Source organism: Rhipicephalus sanguineus, chromosome 6 (assembly GCF_013339695.2).
Source record: "Rhipicephalus sanguineus isolate Rsan-2018 chromosome 6, BIME_Rsan_1.4, whole genome shotgun sequence".
Taxonomy (NCBI): Eukaryota; Metazoa; Arthropoda; class Arachnida; order Ixodida; family Ixodidae; genus Rhipicephalus; species Rhipicephalus sanguineus.
In genome coordinates, this window is record NC_051181.1 from 65,397,185 (window position 1) to 65,417,726 (window position 20,542).

A 20,542-nucleotide genomic window follows, 5' to 3' on the forward strand; every position below is an offset into this window, starting at 1 on the left:
TCCACCGGCGTCAAATCTGAGAATGGTGAGAGCTCTATTTCGGCTGGTGCGCAACGAATTACGGTGGCACGACGGGCGAGAAAATCCCATCCTAGGATGACGTCGTGAGAGCATGAGCAAATTATGATGAATTCGACGGCGTACAGAGCGTCCTGAATCATGACACGGGCTGTGCACACGACTGTCGGGTGAATACTGTGAGCGCTGGCTGTACGGAGGGAGAGCCCGGAAAGTGGCGTCGTCACTTTTCGTAGTAGTCGGCTAAATTTAGCGTCCATAACGGAAACGGCAGCTCCACTGTCTACAAGAGCCGATGTGCGCACACCATCTACAAACACGGTTTGATGGGCTTTGCTGAGGGCTTTGGCTGTTCGATAGCGTCGCAGCCCTTGACTCTTGGACTGCGACGACTAGTTTTCCTGGTCTCGTGCGACCGGACGAGGCCACATCGGTGACAGTGAGCGGCGTCGTGGGGACGGTGAACGACGGGTAGATGGACCTCGGCGTGACGTCAGTGACATAGGCGGCAGCGGGTCATAATACGGGCGGCTGGACTGGTTGGTGACAGCTGATCCGACTCGAGGCGGCTGCACGCGGTTGCAATAGCGGGCGACGTGACCGGCGCAACCGCACGCAAAGCAGATCGGGCGGTTGTCGGAAGTGCGCCATCGGTTTGCCGGGCTAGGTCCCATCCACATGGCAGGACACGAGGGACGGGGCGGCTGCTGATATGACGACTGCATGGTGGGTTGCAGTCGGGGCGTATGGATGATGTCGGCGTACGCAGCCGGCACACTCGTTTCGAAGGCCTGAGGCCTAGCGACGGCTCCAGCGTATGTTAGCGGGGGCACCACAGGGAGCGCTGGGGGCGGCCTGGCTGCAACTTGTGCGTAACTGAGCGGCGCAGACACCGGAGGGGGCTGGTGGTATTCCGGCATGACCTCCGCGATTTCCTGCTCAATAGCCCGGCGTAGGGGAGGCAGCAGTGTGGTCGACGACTGTACAACATCCTGCGGGTGATAGAAGGCCAGTAAGGAGAACTGGCGGGCAATTTCCTCCCGCACGAATGACTTGATTTCGGCGAGTAAGACGGAGTGGTCCGACACGGCCGACAAGCCAGCGAGATCGGCGTCGCGTCATGGAGGTCGACGCGTCATCAGCCGCTGCCGGCGTAGCTCCTCGTAGCTTTGGCACAGCGTGACGACCTCTGCCACAGTGCGAGGGTTTTTGGCGAGTAGCATGTTGAAGGCATCGTCGTCGATGCCTTTCATGACGTTCCGGATCTTGTCGACTTCAGACATGGTTGCGTTGGCTTTCTTGCACAAGTCGAGCACGTCTTCAATGTAGCTCGTGAAGGACTCGCCGGACTGCTGGGCTCGTTCACGTAAACGCTGTACGGCTTGCAGCTTGCGAACGGCAGGGCGGCCAAACACCTCGATGATGGCGGTCTTGAAAGCGGACCACGTAGCGAAATCGGATGCGTGGCTGTTGTACCATAGACTTGCCACACCCGCGAGGTAGAGAACGAGGTTGCTCAGTTTGCTTGCCTCGTCCCATTTATTGGGGACGCTGACACGCTCGTAGATCGCGAGCCAGTCCTCGACGTCGGTGCCATCCGCGCCGGTGAAGATAGGAGGGTCGCGGATGCGGGGGACACCCGGACATGGCGTCGGTGCAAGAGGAGGCGTTTGCTGGGCGGCGTCTTGAGTCATGGTAGCAGGCACGGTACGGGATCGAAGCTCCAAGGGCATCGAATGCGGACGGTAGTTGTTTCAAGGGCACAGCACTCTCCACCAAATTGTCAAGACGTTTATTAACGGGCACTCAGCGAAGGCGCACGGCAGCGACAGTCAAAGCGGGGCCGACTCTCTGCACGAGGGGCGCTGCTCTCAGAGAAGGGAACGACGCACTCGAAGGCCCTCGAAAGGACGACCCATTACTGAGTAGGAACGCGTCGCTACAGCAGTTACATCTTATAAGTACCTTGGTGTTAACTTATGCAATAGCCCTTACTTGGCCCCTTCACATTTCTAACATCAGCAATGCAGCTAATTGTGCGCTTGGCTATTTGCGTCGTAACCTATGCCATGTTGCTGCCCCGGTGAAACTACTAGCATACTTAACACTCGTTCGACCAAAACTCGAATATGCATGCTCAGTTTGGGACCCGCATCAAAGTAAACCTCTCAACCACTCTGGAATCCATACAAAATCGGGCAGCTAGGTTTATTTGTTCAGACTACTTTTATATCACACCAGCGTCACCGAGCTTAAGTCACCTGTTCATCTTCAAAGCCTCGAGCAGCGCCGCAAGACTGCAAGATTGTGTCTTTTTATTTTATTTTTATTTACATGTACCTTACAGGCCTCGCCGAGGCATTGTGTAAGGGGGGCGATACAAAGTAAGAACAAAGTAAGAACAAATTGAGTTAACATCGAGTCAGTAGGAACAATGCAGAACAACATCAACAACAACAGCAAAAAATGTCCAAGTACAAAAACTAGTCATATGTATGTCACATGAGTAGGAAAGTTTGAAACACACACAAGAAATTCAACAGCGTGTTGGACAGATCCAATAATGCGCAGTGAAACAGACTACGCAGTTTACCGGTACTAGCTGGGATAACAAACAAGACTTAATGCAATAGCATAACTTTGATGAAAAAAAAATAACGGGGGGATGCATGAATCATAAGAGCAAATGAACCAGCTAAGCATTATCAGTGAAATGGTTGATGAGATGCTCGCGAAATTTATCGTGATTACGCTGAAGGGCGATGCTGTTTGGAAGATCATTCCACAGTCGTATGGCACGCGGGAGTGACGAGTAGTTAAAAGCATTAGTGGTGCCGTAGACACGGGTGTAGCTGAAGTCATTGTGTAATCTGTGTGATAAGTGAGAGGAACGTTGTAATTGCGCTAGCGGTGATCGAGTGGCAGTGACATATTTATGAAAGAGAGACAAAAGCGCAATGTCACGACGTGTTGTTAACGGATGGAGTGAAAGTTCGAGCTTTAGCTGGGTTACACTGGACAAGTTGTTATAATTCCGCGTGATAAAGCGACAAGCCCTGTTCTGAATAGCTTCTAACTTCTGTATTAAATATTTCTGATGAGGTGACCAAATGGATGATGCGTACTCTAACTAGGGTCGGACAAATGTTTGGTATGCCTGTTTACGTACGTGAGGAGTAGTGGAATGTAGGTTGCGACGAAGATACCCCAATGATCTAGAAGCATTCGCAGAAATGGTAGTTATATGGTCGACCCATGAAAGATTTTGTGTGAGGTGAACGCCTAGATATTTATACCATGTGGTTCTAGCCAATGTGTTGTTATTGATGTTGTAAGGAAAGAGCGAACGAACTGATTTACGGGTAAATGACATAATTTTACATTTTGAAATGTTTAGAGTCATTAGCCATGATTTACACCAGTTGTTAATGCGATCTAGGTCACTCTGGAGGGATTGATGATCATCAGCACTTTTTATGGAACGATAAACAATGCAGTCGTCTGCAAATATACGTATAGAAGATGATATGTTATTTGGCAGGTCATTAATGAAGATTAAGAATAGTAAAGGACCAAGGACGCTACGTTGCGGCACCCCGGATGTGACATCAGAAGGAGGAGAGAAGTAATTATTGACAACGGTGAACTGTTGGCGGTTAGAAAGAAAATTACGGACCCATGACAAGACTAGCGAATCTAATTTGGGCGCAGAAAGTTTTGATATTAGACGGCGATGTGCTACGCGATCGAATGCTTTAGAAATGTCTAGGAAGATGCAATCTATTTGTAAGTTATCGTTCATGCTGTAATGAAGGTCAGTAGTGAATTCAAATAACTGTGACTCACAGAAGAAGCCTTTTCGAAATCCAGTGCTGATTTGGGAAGAAGAAATTATTTGATTCTAGGTGATCGTAGATATGCGATGCGATAATGTGTTCGAGCATCTTGCAGCAAATGCATGTTAGTGAGATGGGGCGATAATTTTCGTGCGAATGTTTATTCCACTTTTGAAAACGGGTACTACCTTTCCTATTTTCCAATCAGTGGGCAGTTCGCTTGTTGATAATGACTGTTTGTAAAGGTGAAGTAAAATGACGCTGGAAACTGAAATGGCTATTTTTTAGTATTTTTGAATTTATTTCGTCGACACCGGAGGACGAGGACACTCTAGGGTTATTGATCAGATGTACAATGCCATTAAGTGTAATGTCAACAGGTGCCATGTAGTAGTAATCAAAATCATGAACGTAAGGGATGCTAGAATGATCTTCTTTGGTAAAGACAGATGTAAAAAACGTGTTTAATGCCATGGGAATGTCAGTATCCGAATATGGGGTGTTAGAAGCATTATGTATCGAAATATCGTTACTCAAGCTACGTTGACCGATCGTTTTCCAGAATTTGCTGGGATTATTTTTAGTAGTGCGGGAAGGTATTCTGAGAAATGCTTATTTTTGGCTTCGCAAAGGGCAGAACAGTATGATTTCAGGTAGTTTTTTATAATTAACCCATGCATCTGGCGTACACTCACGCTTCGCGGCATCGTACAGTCTCCTTTTCTTTTTTCTCATATGCTGATGTTTTCTCGTAAACCAAGGGTTAAGTTTATCGTTAGATATCGTGATAAGTGGAACGTGCTTGGATACTAATTCTGTGAGCTTGTCTCTGAAAAGAACCCAGTTTCTTTCAACAGACCTTTTATGAAAATGGGGCATCAGGATGTTATCATAAAAGACTTGCAGATCGGCATTAATGCAATCGTAATTAGCTCTGTTATAGCCGCGAATCTGTTTTTTCGTTACACCAGTGAAAGGAAGCGGAATGTTAATGGTGATTTGAAGTAATTTATGGTCGCTCAGTCCTTCTAAGTAAGTTATACTACTGACTGTATCAGGGGCTGTTGTAAAGATGAGGTCTAGTATATTGGGACCGCGGGTAGGTTGAGTAACTACTTGAAATAGGTTAAAATCTAAAGTCAGATCAATGAGGCCTGATGAAACAGTACATGGGGATGATAGCAGTGTCCAGTCAATCTGTGGAAAATTGAAGTCACCGAACATATAAGTGACGTCTGCGTGGAAGAGCTCAAGTGCTCTCGCAATGCTTTCACGCAGCTTGTCTGAGAAGGAGTGATCGAAGTTTGGTGCTCGGTAACAGTTGCCTATCAATAGTTTGGTGGAAGATGTGATGCAGGCCGTCCATATGATTTCCACATCAGAATCTGTATTAATAGCAAATGATGTTAGCGATTTCTTAATGCCAAGCAGAACGCCTCCCCCTCGCTTATGAGTGCGATCGCGCCTGTATATGTTAAATGAGCTGGAGCCTGAAAGAACTTCGCAATCACGAATGTCTGGGTGTAGCCACGTTTCAGTGAAAGCGATGATATCGGAATCACTGTCTTCGAGGAAAGATGAGACTTCAGCACACTTCAATAATATACTTCGAATATTAGTGAATGGTATTGACAAGGGGGAAGACATGACGACTGGTTTCGGCTGTTTCAAGATGTGCGCACGTTCACTGTTCTATCATCTTTACCTCACCGTTCTAGCACCTTTTACCTCACCAGGCTGACATCGAACCCTTGCATCGTACTTCATCCCGTCATGGCCACCCAAAGGCAGTCTATCCTCTGGCAGCCCGCACTACCGCTCACATGAAATCATTCTTCGTTCACACGGCAAAGGACTGGAATCGTCTTCCTGCCGACGTTGTACACCACTCCAGCCATGCATCTTTCAAGGCATCCATCGAAACTATCATTGACTAGTTATGCCCACCCCTCATGTAATACCCCTCACGGGGCATTTGAGGTACTAATGAATAAAATAAATAAAATAAAAAATACGGATGGGCGATTTTGAGGGCTCTGGAGCACTCTGAAAAGTGGTCACGCGTTCGGTTGGTAGAATCCGAGCGCTCGAACTACCTTCGGTTGGTTCTTTCGGAGCGTCAGCCACCGACTGGGAGCGTCCCCGACAGCTCTGACTTCGAAGTGAGAAGAGCGTGGTGCAATCTGGCCGGGAGGGGGGTCACGTGACGCCCCGCTATATGTGTACCGGCAGGTGACAGGGTAACAGAACGAGCGCTGATTTCGGAAGGGGAGAGCATTGGACGCGTAACACTTCGTACTGTACAAGGACGTAGCCAGAAAGTTTTAGGGGCGAAGCTCCTTAAGGCGGCACCCGTTCGTCCCTCGTAGTTGTCGTAGTCGTAGTGCGTAACCAGTCGTAACGCTAGTACCAGATCTTGACCTCCAAGGTGGTGCCGGTGGGAGATTTTTCCTGTGCGTTGTTGAATAAAAAATTCGCAGCGTGCGCGTTAACTAAAAACCGAACTCTTCTGTCTCTCATTCCCCATTAGCAGCCATTGGCATTTTCCACTAGGAAACGTTAGTAGAAGTAGAAGTGTAAGTGTAAGTGTTAGCTAAAAGCCGACTTCTTCTGTCTCTCATTCCCATTAGCAGCCATTGTTTACCTCCAAGGTAGTGCCTGGTGAGATTTCTCCTGTGCGTGATTAAACAATAAACATTTTGTTCAAAACGCCATTGATTGATGAAATAAACCAATGAAAGACGCCAGATGTTTTGTAAAAGCAAAACGAAAGAACGCCAGATGTTTCTAAAGCAAAACGAAAAGACGCCAGCTGCTTAACGAAAGACGCCAGATGTTTTCTAAAGCAATGGTTTTCTAAACAATGAAAATTCACAGCGTACATTTAAAATTAAAGTGAGCTGCAAGTCGTCATACGAGTCGTAACTCTTTTAGTATAAACGCGCCCGATCTCACCTCGGTGATGATGTACTGGGCAGAATTCACGGAAGATTCAAGGTTTACCGATGAACCTCCGCAGCTTCGCCCACTCATCATCATTCACTCCGTGGATATGCTGTGATTTTTTTTTCGGGGGGCGGGGGGGTCAACCATACTCCATGCATGTTCGTGCATGCATTTGTATGTGTGCGTCTGTATATACGCAAGCAGTATTGAAAATTGTCGGGGGGTAGGGGAGGACTGAACCCCCCCCACGTGGCTACGTCCAAATTCTGTTGTATTGTGCGTTGTATTGTGTTCGTGGCGTTTTTGAGCGTTTTTATAGTGAGTTCACATGTATCAAGCCATAACCGCACCATGTCGTAACGGAGGCAGCTACTCAAGGCGGAAAATGGTGATGCAGCAGCTCGCAGACGAATGCCTTTACATTGATGACGCCGAGAAACTTAATAGCGCATGCTAACGCATTACATGTGAGTACAAAACTTCATCCTGTTGGCAAAAACAAGCGCTTTATGCCGACTTCGCGTGTGATCGTGAACGGCGTAGACGACGGCCGGCGTCCGCTATGCTAGGCGTATATCTCGGAGCACGGTGTAAGAATATTCAGGTGTTGACACTGCGCGCGCCTAAGCGGCCAGAAAATCTTCGGTCGTCGGTCCGTTGAGCGGTACGCCATCTAATGGCTTGAGGCGGAGAGCGCCCGCGAGTAGCAGAATCATGGTGGTAGTAAAGTCTTGATGGTCCTTCGTCGTCGTCGATCACGGAGATCTTCGTTGATGATCGGCAGCGATGATGCATTCACACGTAGGCAGCAGTGGTGGTTAGATGAATTTAGTAGTTTATGTGAACGTAAAATAATGGATACAACTGAGCTAGAAATATACAAAAGATTAAACAGGAATAACACAAAGTCTCACTCTTCTACTTATTGAAGAAGTTAGAGCCCAGACTGTCTTACGTTGCACGGCCACTAGCCTCACTGATCTATCAACACATGATTTCAGCCCAGGCTAGCCTTACGTTGCACGGCCGCTAGCCTCACTGATCTATCAACACATGATTTCAGCCCAGGCTAGCCTTACGTACATAGTACGGAGCCTCACCGATCTATCAGCAACGCTGATTACAGCCCAGACTGTCTTGCCGCACTCGTGCAGCTCAATATCTCCTGCCAAGAACAAAGAAAATGGGCGGTGGCCGCTCTTTGTCCATCCCTTGACCACGGCGGCCAATCAGAGCGTAAGTATTTCTTGGCCCTCCGCCCACCGGGCAGGGCCTAAACGGAAAGCCCAGATATTCCGAGAAACACTGCTTTCCTCCTTTCTCTTCCACGCGTGTTCATTCACGGTGTCAGGAGCCAACACCACGTGCGCGGAATTTATCGCTTACACATTCCACTCCTCGGCCAGCAAGCAGGCCGTCGCCTGCGACTCGGCGCGAACATGACACCACAGGGGGTATTCTGCAGTGTGTCCCCGTGGCCGGCAGATGCCTTCAAACAGCGCGGCCAGCGCCTCGGACCCAGTCCGTGTTTTGACCAGAATTCCTGGAGCTCGAAAACCAGACCGCCGCGGCTCTGGGCCAGATGTCACATCCAAACGGGAGGCAGCACGCACTTGCCCGCATGGCGCCACCGCAGACGACTCGACCGTCCTGAACGCTCCCGAACACAGCGGGAGACGGCGCCGACCCCTCTCGGCCTTCCGCGAACTCGCGGTTCATTCCTTGGCGCGAAAACCACGGCCACCATCAGCGTGCTAAAGGGCCCCTGCCCTCTCTCCTGAACGGCTCGCAGCCATAAGCGGCCTTACAGTGGTGCTGCGTCATCGCCGCCGCGCTCGCCGTGCCCTCTCCTGTTGCTACCTCGATTTCACCCCTCGACGCCGCTTGGCGGATGCACATTATCCATCAAAATGGCACAGAAAAATGCACGTTATCAGCAGCATGCGCGTTGCTATGGGTACGACTGCCCCGCTTTTCGTAGTGCCCTCCAATACGGCGCCGATGAAACTGCAAGTTATCTGATAAGAACCCGAACATTATCTGGACGCGCGTGGATTGCGGTTTCCCATCCGTTGGGGAAAGAGTGCCTCACCTGAGTATATTCTTACACCGTGCTCGGAGTCGTGGGTGATGGCGAGTTGTTGCGATGTGCTTGTCGTTGGTGAAGGCGCAGTTTTAGTGATTATTTTCTTATAAAACGAAGCGTGGCTGTGCAAAGTTGTTTGTTTTGTGCTTCATTACGAGGATACCAAGTCCTTCGAGTGTGCCTGCCGAGGCGCCGTATGTGGGAGTAGCCTACGGCTATTGCTCGTTCGCCTGGTATGTGCTATGTGCCGTACGCCGCATGCCGGATATACGACGCCGCACGCCGGATCGGAGGCAAAATCGTACCCGTCTGTCTCACCAGCAGCTCGGACGATGACGCCAGCTCGGATGGTCAACCGCATTTGTCGATGTTTACCCGGCGGCTTCCCGCGCTGGTTGCATGGTGGCGCTACAGGCGCGCTGCTCCTAAAGTCACTGCAATGGGAAAAGTACCACGTTCTTTTTCTCTTCGCCGCCGCGCCCTTTCGGCGGCTTCGCCACATAAATGCGCCAGCTCGCTCGCCTCGCTAGCGTCTCCCTGCCGCCGACGCACTGCGCTTTGAAGGGCGATTGTTTTTATAGCCCCAGAAAAGCGTGCAGGGACATTACGACATCCCGTATCGTATTGACACTTCATCGCAAGCCTGTTGAGGCATCGAAGAAGGCCTGGGTGCTGCGCCGGCTGCGCTTTCGGGAGCAGCAACCGGCGGGAAACGGGCAAAGCCCTCTTTGCTATTCCCAGCGGGAAAAAGGATGCCAAGCGACGGGCTGTGGCTGCACAGAATACGGCGCGAAAAATTTGTTCCCGCGACTGATACCCGCCTTTGTGAGGCAAGCGTTTTATTGAGATTTCGCAAATGCTGTTTCGGGGAATGTTGGCGTCTCCGCTGCACTAGTGCAGCTTGTTTCGCGTGGTTGCTGCAGAAGGATCATGCACAATAACATTGCCGGACAGCTCTTAATTATGTTTGGCATAAATGACGCTTGGCCTCACATATAACGATCAGTGCGCCATGAAAACTGACTGCTACAGATTGGTATTGCGTGACGTGACCGAATGACGAACATAAATAACGGTGTGTACCATGAAAATTATAGCACGCATGTAATGTAAAGCATCATTCACATGCCATGCTCATGGTGCACTCGTGGCCGGTTCGCTGGCTTGATATGCACAAAAATCGGTATTGCGTGACGTGACTGTATGACGAACATAAATACCAGGTTGTAACATGAAAATAATGGCACGCATGTCATGTAAAGCATGATTTACATGCCATATGCTTATGGTGCACCCGCGGCCGTTTCGCTGGCTCGATATGCACCAAGATTGGTAGCGCGTGACGTGACTGTATAATTGTGCCTTTTGTGTCAATCCGGCAGATCCCATGCATTGTGGGAATCAATCTAATGCGAAGCAGCCAGCAAAGAGCTGCATATATCGCCTTGTTCGTCCTTGAGGCAGATGAAATCATTCATGTCATGACATCTAGTTCACCATATATCGCATGTTTGTCATGCGTGCATGCATGTAGAATCTGGTATATACAACGCATGACCTGTAATTTATGTTCGTCACGCACCCACGTCATGGCATACTAAATTTGGTATACATCGAGTTAACAAAACGGCCGGAAGCGCACAAAGACATTGTGATGTAAACCATGCCGTACATGTAATGCATGTCGTGGTTTTCACGTTACCACCTGTCATTCATGTTCGTCATACAGTCACCTCGCGCTATACGAATTTTGGTGTATATCAAGTTACCGAACCGGCCGCGAGCGCACCATGGGCGTGGAAAGTAAGTGATCCTGTACATGACATACAACTCATGATTTTCATGTTACCACCTGTCGCTAACGTTCATCATACAGAAATATCTCGTCATATCAGTTTTGTTATATATGCATTTCACTAAACGACCGCGAGCGCCCTGAGGCCATGTCATGTAAATTATGTTTTACAGGATATGCCTGCCATGATTTGCACGTTATCACCAGTAACTTATGTTCGTCATGCACAGTTGTCACGCCATATAAATTTTGGTGTGTATCACGCTAGCGAAGCGGCCGCGAGCGCACCATGAGCGTGGCATGTAAATCGTGCCGTACGTGTCATTATTTTCATGTTACCACCTGTAGTTTGTTTGTCATACTGTCATGTTATGCCATACCAAATTTGGTATACATCCCATTAACGAAACTGCCAGGACAGCACATAGTCGTGGGCGGCTAGATAGATAGATAGATAGATAGATAGATAGATAGATAGATAGATAGATAGATAGATAGATAGATAGATAGATAGATAGATAGATAGATAGATAGATAGATAGATAGATAGATAGATAGATAGATAGATAGATAGATAGATAGATAGATAGATAGATAGATAGATACTGCGTTCAAACTCGCAGAAGGTCGCTAAGAAATGATTCGCATTTAATACCGACAGCCGAGCACGTAAATGCCGCGCAGTTCGCATTTCTTTATCGCGTTAGTACGCGTGCGTGCGCATGTAGGCAAGTGAAAACCAAGGAGGTTTTAAAAAAATTCTCCTCCTTGGTGAAAACTGCCGCTATTTATTTCTTTCCTAATCAGTTAGAGAACAACGGTATGCTTCATTCGGGGCTGCAAAAGCACACGCAATGCGTAAAACACGCGTTACTCCGCGTGAAATCAACACCGCTCCGCCGAGGCTCCGGCCGCGCTGGACCAAATATGGCGGCGGGCAGGACGGTCGCGGTACTTTTCCTGTTCCAGTGACTTTAGCTGCTCCGAGATTGTCGATCCATTCGGTTGGTGCGCTCCCTCTCGCGCTCCGATTGCGGGTTCCATCGTATCTGCCGACTCCGAGCCAGAGGACCGGAGCGACTAACCGAATACACCAAGTGGAAAAAACATGGCTGATCCCTCCGTCATAGGAATCGGTATAACACGAAAGTGAAACGTGTCTTCACAAAAGTAGTGCTATTGTGTAGTGATATACCAGACCATGCACAGCGTCTATTGGTGTTTGGTAGCTATAGCACCGTTTCACGGGGATGCATCCACGTTGACGCCTAGTGGCATACCTCTATCGTGACTACTAACGCCCATGATCAGTGATTTAACCGTTGTAGTAGCTGAAGTATTTAGCATATACCTGGACCCAGTGTATCACGAATCCCGCGCAAAGATTACATCAACAGGCACGTAATAAACACTGTTAATACGCACTTCTTCAAAGCGTTGTCATTTGAGGAGAGAAGCGGGGTGGTGTGCGCTGCCGAGTAATAGGGTAACCTACGCCTGTACTTATGCATACAGTACCACACTGCGATTCAGCAACACGGGATGTACATGTTCGTAGCTTGAGCCGCCAACGCACGCAGGCGTTGCATGCCCCGTTGGCCTCTGCCCCGAGCCGCCAAGGCACGACATTCCCGCGTCGACATCGTTGCCTTTCTGCAACGCTTATTGGAGCATTTTAATTAGTCGGTGATATCGCACTCGAAGCAGTCGGCGGCAAAACACCGTTGGTGCATGTGGAAGCTGCACTACGCCGACAACGAGCCATCACACGATAACACGAAGCGAAAGGCAAAGAACGTAACTGCGTCTGACACGATTCCCCGATGCTAGCCCGGCCAGTGCTTTTCGCTGGCATCGAGACGCTTGCGCGATATCGCGCGCCGGCGCGCAATATCCGAGGCCACGCTTTAACTGCGTCGTCCCCGAATCGTTCTCTATCGGCGCTAGCAAGTGTCACTCCGCCTTACTTCACTCGCCGCTCATAGACGGCGGCACCACCCCTCCCAGCCTGGCCCCGCCAACAAAGAAGACCATGCGGGAGACATTGTGTGAGCCTTATAAGGCGCGTTTGTGGAGCGGCATGCATCTGCCACGGTTGCTTTGTCGGTAGAGCGCCTGGCGCTTATCGTCGCGGTGTAGAAGTGGTAGGTTCGGTTGCCGGAGGGGGAACGTTTTCTTACAGTTTTGCTTTCTCGTCCGTTAGCCTGCATTTTATCAAAGTCATATCCGTGACGAAAATACCTCACTAATGTCTTGGTGGTCCACGGCATGAAACACGTTTTTGTTAAAATGGCGAGCGGGGATGTGTGGCGCTTGCTCGGTCATCGGCGCATATTTTCAGTCTCTCGAAAAAAAGGAGAGGGCCGCTTGATGAGGTGGGGGCGCTTTCTCGGGATTTTACGGTAGGTAGTATGGTAATCGTCAGTGATTTTTTTCTTTTAGTTTGGAGGCTGTGTGTTAGATAAATATTTTTTGTGCCTTATAACTAAATAAACGATGTTATACGGCTGCTGCTGTTCGACTCGATCGCTTAGCATCTTGTTATTTTTCATTCTTTGAATTTCATTTGCAGCCCGTCACCACGTGCCGCGCTGAAGCTCGTGCGAGCGTTTACAACGACAAAATGGCGGAGCTTGCATTGAGTTCCGCAAGACTTGAAACAGCGGAACTGGACTATTCTGAAGTCTAATCTGGTTGCTTCTAGGTTGTTGCTAGGCTTTAGCTACGTGATGCTAGGTTGATTCTAAGCGCAGAGAGGTTCGAGTTAAAGCACAGACAGTCACAGGTACTACACGGATGTCCAAACTCCAGAGATAGCAGACGCTGTTGGCAATGTGGGTGGCTCCGTGATCGCTGTCGCGACGTCCCCCTAGTAGCCTAACAATTATCTTGTAGTCTTCCCTTGGAAGGTGCGGCATTGTGCTAGCTCTGGTGATTTGGCGAAGGCGTTGTTCTCTCTGTTTCTTGTCGCTTTCACCTATTGGAGGCTGCTCGCTTGGTTGTTCCGTCATTGGCTCTGTATGCTTCCGCTGTCCCACCAGTCGCCATCCGGTGTTATCCTCAAAATCATCTCTCGAGACGTTTTTAGGGGCGAAGCTCCTTAAAGGGCCCCTCACCAGACCGCATAACAAATTTTAGTTAGACGCTGGAAGTTGTTGTGTGCCGAATGAAGAGCAGTATGCCGCAAGAAGTTTTCAAATCGGTTCGTTACGAGCTGAGAAAAACAATAATTTGTAGCGGCGCGAAACCATGATGCGAGGAGGCGAGTTTCAAACCCTTGCCACTTGCCCCGTGTAGCCTTCGCAAGCCAAATCCCTTCCCTGCCCTCTTCACTTGACACATACGCATGAACACGTCATACGCATGCATGGTCACGTGCGCATGACGTGCCCGAGCCAGCCCGAGCACGCGAGCGGCGTTGCACGGCCGCTACCTTTTTTTTTATGTAGCGGCCGTGGGCGTTTTGTCGGCGTTCTCTCCGGTGTACTGCCTGTTTCTACGGGACGGGCATGAAAGTTGCGACATTTGTACGGGCACGATAGTGGCGGTATCATGAGCCAGTGCCGCATTAACGTTTACTTGGACGCGGTAGAATAAATGAGCATAATGAGTGCTCGAACGCGCCAGAACATTACTTTCGTTTCCAGGGCTGGCGTCTGCTCGATGCGCTAACCGCGGGGACACGAACGCATGGGAAAGGGAGGCACATTAGCCCCGCATCTCGCTGCAATTCATGAAAAAAAAAAGAAAAAGACGCACACATTCTCCTTGTGTGTCTCATTATTTCTCTCAAGTTTTATTTATCTATTCAAGCAACAAATTACACAAACTACACATGTCGTGTCAAATAATTATCGCAGTGTCACGTGCTACTGTTGGCAACGTCAGAGCACAGTCGTTTACGTAGAGGAGTGACGTCACAGCACTACCATCTACGCAGGGCCATTTTCTCATGTACGTCATCCCCTCATTCTCTAAAGTGCGCGCCCGCGAGAGGAAGGGCAAGCAGCGTTCACCTTGAAATTTGATCCATTTCCGCGGCGCGTAGCGCTGCAAATTTTGGCAGACGTGATCGTTAACGCCCAGTGTATGAATTGCGCTCGTTAACTCAAAATTTCCAAACCTGGTGAGGGGCCCTTTAAGGCGGCACCCGTTCGTCCCTCGTAGTAGTGCGTAACCAGTCGTAAGGCTAGTACCAGATCTTGACCTCCAAGGTGGTGCCGGTGGGAGATTTTTCCTGTGCGTTGTTGAACAATAAAAAATTCGCAGCGTGCGCGTTAACTAAAAGCCGAATCCTTCTGTCTCTCATTCCCCATTAGCAGCCATTGGCATGTTCCAGGAGGAAACGTTAGTAGAAGTAGAAGTGTAAGTGTTAGCTAAAAGCCGACTTCCTCTGCCTCTCATTCCCATTAGCAGCCATTGTTTACCTCCAAGGTAGTGCCTGGTGAGATTTCTCCTGTGCGTGATTAAACAATAAACATTTTGTTCAAAACGCCATTGATTGATGAAATAAACCAACGAAAGACGCCAGATGTTTTGTAAAAGCAAAATGAAAGAACGCCAGATGTTTCTAAAGCAAAACGAAAAGACGCCAGCTGCTTAACGAAAGACGCCAGATGTTTTCTAAAGCAACGGTTTTCTAAACAATGAAAATTCACAGCGTACATGTAAAATTAAAGTGAGCTGCAAGTCGTCATAACTCATCGAACCTTTAGTATAAACGCGCCCGATCTCACGTCGGTGATGATGTACTGGGCAGAATTCACGGAAGGTTCACGGTTTACCGATGAACCTCCGCAGCTTCGCCAACTCATCGTCATTCACTCCGTGGATATGCTGTGATTTTCTCCCTCCACAGTCACTTCCATCTGGACAAAAAATACAATGCACAAAGCGCGTATGGCGCCGCGTTCCTCGTAGTCCTTCGCGACGCCCAACTGCGTGCCGCGGTTGCGGCGGAGTCTACAGAGAACGCTATGCAGGTGGCCCTTCTGTCGGCGTATCAAACTTGAAAACTGGCGTAAAATGATCAAATATAGATCCTCCCACCAGATTTGGTGTCAGGATGATCGTGGTGACCTGTAGCGTCGATTCAAGACGAGAAATCTGGTGGATTTGGCGATTTTCCGCCGAGAATTATCCAGGGAACACGGAGCCCACGCGATGAGCGACTGCTCTTTCCGGGCGTCTTGAACGCTCCACGCAAAAGGCCGTACTTTTTAGGGGCGAAGCTCCTTAAGGCGGCACCCGTTCGTCCCTCGTAGTCGTCGTGGTCGTAGTAGTGAGTAACAAGTCTTACGCTTTGACCTCCAAGGTGGTGCCGGCGGGAGATTTCTCCTGTGCGTTGTTGAACAATAAAAAATTCGCAGCGTGCGCGTTAACTAAAAGCCGAATTCTTCTGTCTCTCATTCCCCATTAGCAGCCATTGGCATGTTCCAGTAGGAAACGTTAGTAGAAGTAGAAGTGTAAGTGTTAGCTAAAAGCCGACTTCTTCTGTCTCTCATTGCCATTAGCAGCCATTGTTTACCTCCAAGGTAGTGCCTGGTGAGATTTCTCCTGTGCGTGATTAAACAATAAAAATTTTGTTCAAAACGCCGTTGATTGATGAAATAAACCAACGAAAGACGCCAGATGTTTTGTAAAGCAGAACGAAAGAACGCCAGATGTTTTTCTTAAAGTGTAGTAGTAGTAGTTGCATGTAGCCACCTCGCCCGATCGTCAACGGGCGAGGTGGACTGGCAACGGCGCGAGGACCCTGCCGTACGAGAGTTAAATCACACTAAAAGACATACTTTGCGGGCGATACACTCTAGTGAGCTTTCAACTTTTCGTCTTAATGTACATGATAAAGAAATTATTTCTACGAAAAACGCAAGGCACACCTTGAGCAATATGTTTGGTTTTGGGACGCTAAATGGAACCATGAGGCGATGCGAAGCCGGAGCACTTGCACGATCGCGTTCCGTTGGCTTTCGTTGGGCATGCTACCGACCTCGCGTCGTGGAACGCGCGTCCTGTCTTCCCTCTAGCCTTGCCTTTAATTCGCACAGGGCGAGCGGGGAATGCGGTCGCTCTTGGCGCTCTTTCGCTCGGGAGCGGACTTCTTCCTTGCATTTCACCGATCACAAGTGATAATGAAGGGACCACGTAAACCAACAGTACAATAAAAGTTTGATGTTTAATATATACACGATGTTTCACACTCTTTATATTATGTACTGGGCGCATTTCACGGAAGAGTTTCACGGTTTACAGATGATTCCCTCCGTAGCTTCGCCCCACTCATCATCATTCACCCCGTGGATATGCTGTGATTTTTTTTATCGAGCAGCCATCGTTATGGATACTGGTGCTTCTTTTCTTTAAATATGGCGCTTGCTTGGTGAGGAATTCGTAGCAGACATTTAAAGGGCACCGTTCCAAGCATTTCCACTACTTGCAGTCGTTTGGTTAAAGGATGACATGGCAACTTAATTTCTTTTTTCAGTACTTATCTATTATGTTGGTTGCGATTAAAGCTTCTTGGATAGGCAGTAAAACTCTACAATATTACCAGGTCGAACACGCAGGTTTTTCGGTATTACTTAGCCTAGGCTTGCCCTTATTAGTTTGGCTCCATTGGACGTCGGAGCCGGTGTCCTGATTTCCATTTGAATGTAAGGAAGGGACCGCTGGAGTTTCAAACAGTCCCGTACTCCCACCCGAGTATGCATGTATATGCGACAGTCTTCAATAAGTGGACAATTTGATCCAGTTTATTGTTTCTTTAATTTGTGTGCATTCGGATATACAGAGATCAATCAGTGTTTTGGTGTTAATCTGTGAAATTCATATACTGGTTTTACTTGTTTTAATTGTTTATGTACAAGTTACATGTACAGTAAAACTACCCCTTTCGTGCATATGCGAGCCTCCCAAGCGACTGGGGGATTGTGGGTGTGGATCCTCTTCCACCACAGAGAATCCGGGGCGGCTTGGTGCTCTCCTGTAGTAGATGCGAAGTACTCTAAACTCTTATAAACACTTTTTCTAGACACACACATATGTCGATGTATGTCGATGTGACTGTTTTGTGACTCTCGTAAACTAATGTCTAATAAGAAAATATTGTGTTGATCGTATAGACAATAAACGTCTGCATGAGACAGCTGACTTTGTAACTCTCTTAGACATGTCTACATAGTACAACAAAACACGACAGTACTAGACTGAGCTAAAGAAGAGTACTCTAAATCTTCTCTAATGTAATGCGAGAGCATTGCATGGCTTATCGTGGTATCCCGCTGCCGCCAGAAAGCAGTGGCAGAAAAGCGAAGAATAAATTACGTCATATTCGAGGGCGTGTAGATATTTTTTTCGGAAAGCGAGGTTTCCAATACCGAACGTTGGCAGGCCATTCACTAGGTAGCACCCGTGTCTCCGACAGCGCCTAAAGCCAAGCAAACCCGATGATCCGCAGCAGGGCAACGTTCTGACCTAATGATGGCCAAATAACTTTTGCAATCGGCTAATGATTGACCTTTGACCATCTTAGCCACTAAACATTGTGGATGCGGCTTCTATTGTCGATTAATCCGCATTGGAGGCAAGTGCTTTAAAAAAGGTAGAAACCAAAGTTATATTCTTGCACGATCCTATTTGGTTGGTGCAACAAACAAGAAAAACGCATGTGCGTAAAAATTCTGTTGGTAAATGATTGGATTCACTTGATCATATACTAAGCATAATTGGCGCTAATCAATGAAGGGATAAACAACACATATCATGAAAGCAAAAAAAGACGGAAATGGAGACGACGATGGAGAAGTGATAAAAAATCATCGAACAAAGAGTGCTGCTAGAAAGGTGCGGAACAATGAATGCCGCTATAAACTGGCACTTATCGTGTGCATAATGTGGGGTTCACCGCAAAGAAACGCTATACGACAGATACTGAAGCGACGATGTCAACCTCAGCCGCACAGACCACCGAAGAGCACAGCGCTCTGGCATTCTTGCGTTTTCTGTAGTCCTGTGCCATTCCGCTGCGGTAAACATCAAGTTATACACTACCAACTAGCCCACCAGTCTGTCTTGTCGAACTTGTTGGGTGAAACACAGCAGGACAAAACAAGAAATATGGAAAGAAACGACACTAGGGAAAGTCGAGGTTCAATAGAATATGCCAACCAATTGCACTATGTAAAAGCTACACGTTTTGGTTTTTCAAACTACCTAATCTTTTCTACAGAGCAAAGAAATGACGTAGATTTCGCTCTCACGGGGTCAAATGGCACCGCTACCCATGTTGTTTGGATAACAACCGATACTCCTATTACTTACAGGCTGCGTCAGTGCCGTTTTATTATCTGTAGCAAAAGATGATCGTGCGAAAAAAGTAAACACGCTATACAAGTGACCGTACAATCAGCACGTGAGAATAGCCTCTCATACTTTGGGGATGTTACTGAAATCTTCAACTGCATTGGTATGAATACAGGAGCGTCCATTGGAAAGGAGGGAAAAGGGTGAAGGGTGGGGGGGAGGGGGCGTCCAATAATATTTTTACTTGTAAATTTTATTCTTTTGCAAGAAGAACATTTAGGCTCATATATATCGGTTGAAATAATCACAAAAAGGCCTCAAACCACTGCGCCATTCGAACTCCTCGAAAGTGGAAAATCATGTACGCAAGAAAAATTCGCTATAAATAGACCGTTTCACGCATTGATTCGACACTTGCTTTTTAGTGTTTTTAGAGCATCGCGCTATTATTATGGGACTGTGAGTTATAGTAGCTCTATACTATTTTTCACTCCTTAGCGCGTAAGCAAACTTTAGTAAATTGCAGCATTTTTGTGAATTTTCTTACAAAAGACGATTGTAAACCAAATACACCAATTATTTTTATACAACTCTCCATAACACGTGCTATCTTCTAAAATTCATGTTTTGCATGTGTGCGGCGCACAGGCTCCAAAATAAAATCCTAAACTTGGAAAAAAGGCTACATTGGCCTATGTTGAGACGTCTGTAGCACCCTAAGGTGTTCCAAGAAAAATAAGCAGAAAAGCGCATACGATTGAGAATCATAACAACTTTGTCTACAGATAGTTTATTCGAAGTAGGTTTCGTTTTAGTCAAGAAATTTTTTTTATGTTTTTGAAATTTTTTTTCAAGCGCAGTACCACACTGCGCTTCAGCAACACGGGATGTAGACGTTCGCAGCTTGAGCCGCCAACGCAAGCAGGCGTTGCACGTCCCGTTGGCCTCTGTCCCGTTTCGCCAAGGCACGACGTTCGCGCGTCGATCGTTGCCTTGCTGCAGCGCTTATTGCAGGAGTTTAATTAGTCGGTGCTATCGCACTCGAAGCAGTCGGCTGCGAAACACCGTTGGTGCATGTGGAAGCTGCACTACGCCGACAACGAGCCGTCACACGAGAACACGAAGCGAAAGGCAAAGAACGTAACTGCGTCTGAAACGACTCCCCGATGCCAGCCCGGCCAGTGCTTTTCGCTGGCATCGAGACTCTTTAACCATGGCCTTCGAGATTGCGCGCCGGCGCGTAATCTCCGAGGCCATGCTTTTACTGCGTCGTCGCCCAATCGTTCTCTATTGGCGCTAGTAAGTGTCACTCCGCATTACTTCACTACGCCGCTCATAGACGGCGGCACCACCCCGCCCCGCCAACAAAGAAGGTCATGCGGGAGATATTGTGTGAGCGATATAAGGCGCGTTTGTGGAGTGGCGCGCATCTGCCACGGTTGGTTTGTCGGTAGAGCGCCTGGCGCTTATAGGCCTGACTGGCTGCCCAGGCGGCGCTGCGAAAACGGTGCTAAAAAGCGCCCCCTACGATAAGTTCTTCGGTTTCGAGTAGTCAGA